The sequence below is a fragment of the Stegastes partitus genome, unplaced genomic scaffold (assembly GCF_000690725.1).
Source record: "Stegastes partitus isolate 25-593 unplaced genomic scaffold, Stegastes_partitus-1.0.2 Scaffold2525, whole genome shotgun sequence".
In the NCBI taxonomy this organism is placed as follows: Eukaryota; Metazoa; Chordata; class Actinopteri; family Pomacentridae; genus Stegastes; species Stegastes partitus.
Window position 1 is genome coordinate 25,515 of NW_007580256.1, and position 3,932 is coordinate 29,446.

Below are 3,932 nucleotides of genomic sequence, written 5' to 3' on the forward strand. Positions count from 1 at the left end.
TGTATGTGTAAGTATATTAGTGTATCAGCTATACTGACATTACTGAGGCCCTTTACAACCTCTTATCTCTTTAGCATTTGCTGTTATCCTGAGACTTCCGGCCAAAGTGGGTGGTGTTCCAAAATAAGTTCCTCACTGCAAGGCTATGATTAGAAGTAGGTTGAGGTTAGAGTTTAATGACTGCGGTTAAAGGATTGTCCCCCAATAGGTTCTGATACCAGCCCGGCGTTATCAGCGTCACCTGAAGCCTATCAGTTGTATTTACTGCAGTCTCCATATAAAGCCTGTTTACTAGAGGGAGCTCGCAGCGTGTGAGCGGGGATTACTCGGTTAATCAGCGTTCATCTCAGTAGTAGCGGTTGTGGGTAATATAGGTCGGCCGGTCTAGCCCGTGAACTCAATCCCGGAGGCAGACACTGACTGACATCTACACCGCGGCGGACGCAGACAGACTGACACACATGTAGAAACAGACGGACTGACATATATGCAAATGAGGACACTTGCAGGGTATTATACAAGGACGCACTGACCACTCACATGTAACAGGAGGAGATCCTGTTACTCCTTTGCACCTTGACATTTTTTTTTTTTTGTTTAGTTGCATCTCTAAATAGGCCAACAATGCAGCTATTCCAGTACAGACAGTCTAGACGGCGTGTTCTGGGTTGGGACAATCAGTTGTCGTGAGAGCCACCTCATCAGACTATTATACAAGCTCGTTTTTGGCTCGGTTCGTGTGATGAATGCCAAGACTGCGTTTGGGTGTTTCTAAAGCAGGTTAATGATTCAGCGGAGAAAATATGTTTCAGGACGTTCGCTGGGGAAAGGATGTGTAAACATACAGGAATGAGGGACACGAGGGAAACGCTTCTTACATCTAAAAATGTGTTTTAAATCAGATTTGAACCTGAAAATGTGAGTCTGAGGCACTGTGTGTGACTTGTACCACCATGAAAATGGCATTTTTGCTGCTTCACGGAACAAATTCAGCTTTTTTTAAGGTTGTCTGAACAAGAAAAATTAGACCTCTGGATTCTTCAAGGCAGAATCGGGTCTGTTGCTTATCAAAATGAAGAGCAGCTGGTTTGTTTGAACTGTTCATCTGTAGTGAAATTGATTAGATGAAGAGGGAGGCTGACGTTAACCGCCTCATTACAGTGATGTGTAATGTCTGTAGCTTTCACATTAAAATACTAAACAGAGACAATGTTTGTTTTAATCAAATAGTCTAATGTTTAAAGTGCAGATGTAGTTATTAGTATTAGTTAGAAGTGATAGAAGATCTTATGTAAAAGCAACAATAACTCTAACTACATAATAAGTTTAAGAAAAATCTGTCCCAAGCAAAAGTTGTGAATTTATATTTTTCCTTTAAAGTGAAAGTACCTGTAATGCAGAATGACATATTTCAGAGTAATCTACAGTATTGGATTATATTTACTGATGCATTAATGTGTTCATCACTTTAATAATAAATCTAGTAAAAGCGATTAAACAACTTTAAAATGTTTATCTTCTGTGAATTTCCCTTATCAATAATGCTTTATGGTAATCTATAATATTACATCAGAGTTTACTAGGTGGTTATATTTTGTATTATTGATCTGAATATGCAAAGTAACTAAAGCTGCCAAATATTAGTCGAGGAGTAAAGCAAAGGCCATCTCTGAACCGTAGAGAAGTAAAAGTATAGCTACCAAGTGCAGTGCTTGTAGTTTAATTCAATCCATATTTAAAGTGACTAAAACAAGTTTCTATCGTCAATTCATGATTTATAATCCATATAATTGTGTCTTAAAATCCTGAAAGCTGACAGACTGACATCGACCAGACTTTGACGTTATCATTTATTTAGTTTATATTCTCTAAGTTGACCAACTGTGAACACAATGTTCAGACAGTACTTACTGAGGTTTAAATGGATTTTAAATCACCTTCATTATGAAATCTGGTGATTGCAGAGCTCTTCTTGTCCAGTGTTAAAAGTATTTTTTTTATAAGGACAGTCCAGGATTAAAGAGAGACTCCTTCAGTCATGAAACTGATCCGGCAGAGCTAAACAAAAACCACATCATAGAGCTGCACTAACCCTGGGCTTTACAATAAATCAAAGACTTGGTTGACTCAGAGCTTTAGACACAGTTTCATAATGGTTTCTCATCTATTTGAGACCACAGCTTCAGTTGTTAATATCTACAGTAAGTTTGTGTCGAGGCTGCAAGGTGGTCCGGTGGTTAGCACCGTCGCCTCGCAACTAGAAGATCGACGGTTCCTGTGGAGTTTGCATGTTCTCCCCGAGCAGCGTGGGTTCTCTCCAAGTTCTCCAGCTTCCTCCCACACAGTCCAAAAACATGCTGAGGTTAACTGGTGATTCTAAATTGTCCGTAGGTATGAACAGAGGCGATCTAACTTCTGAGGGGCCCCAAGCAAGAAGCACATGGAGGCCCTCCATACGCTGATGACGGATGGATGGATCTTCTTTTGGAAAATACAGTAATGGATGAGTTTTATTGCTGAATTGTGGCTCATAAAGAAAAACATCTTGACGTTAATCTGGAAAACACACATAATTAGAATCGTTCCTAATACATTATAAAACTACAGCACAAAAGAGTCGTAAATATGTTTTATTTTGTCATAGGTTGAATTGTATGTACAAGAACAGGTAAAAAATGACCGTTCAGTCTCAGATGACATCACATGGCACCAGGTTAAATGACGACAGAAGGGTCTTCTCCACTGCAGGAATCAGGAACCTTCAGAGGAAACTATTTAACTCCCCTGAAAGTCCCTGCCCAGCTGGTGAGACCAGCGTTGCAGCACTGAACATTTCTACAGGGTCACATACAGCGTTTAGTTTTATCCACTATAAGGCAGCCGTGGACTGCAGGAGCTCGAGGTGACGCAAATATTTACTGGAGCCGATGTGTAATCAGCCCTTTTCAGCCTTTCACCATCCACTGCGGTGCAGAATCCCACAGCTTCTAATGCGATGTCAACTTCGAGTTCACCAAAACAACTATAAATAGCAGCGACTGGATGCAACTCCAGTTCAACGAACACAGATACAGGAAAACAGAGGGTTCGTTAGATTACGTCATGTGTATTTTACAGTTAAGACGTTTGAGAGGAGAAAACTCAACAGGGACACTGAGAGGGCTGTCATTTCTAGGATTTAAATTTGTCAAGGTACTTTTTGTAAAATCAGCCCTGGATGAGGTTGTACTAGAGTGTTCCTGTGCTCAGGTTCTACTTCGGAAAATGTGTTTAGTCGTGCAATGAAATTACTGTTCCCTAATCTCTGCAGGTCTTTAGACCACAATGCCACACAGACAGACAGAGGTCTAAAGGAACCTTTTAGTTCATGTCTGTGAAGACTCTCAGTCATCCAGGTCATGGTTGTTCTCGTAGTTTAATCGTAGCAACTGGACTTGCTTGAGTTCCTTGAAGATGTTCCACCGCTCATCCAAGAGGCTTCATCAGTTCTGACTGACTAGTTGGGAGTTCCAGATACTTATATCCTTAAGGAGCCTTGAGTTTTGGTTTCAATTGGGGGTTTGTTGCTCTTGACCCCCATTAAGCGAGTCGTTAGTACTCCCCCTGCCACAGTGGGGTTCATTTGGGTCTTTTTTAGGGTCACTCGTTATGTGAGAGGGAGGAGCAACAAACCCCCAGTTGAAACTGAAACTCAGGTGTTCATGGCTTCTTAAGGATATCAGTATCTGGAACTCCCAACTAGTCAGTCAGACATGATGAAGCATCTTGGATGAGAGGTGGAACGTCTTCAAGAAACTCAAGCAAGTCCAGTTGCTACGATTAACCTATGAGAACAACCTTTTAGCTCCTTTAAAAAAAGTCTTGGGAGTTACTTGGGTGGACACATGCTGCTCAGTTGACTGTATTTTGGCACAATGAAGCTTCCACAGGTG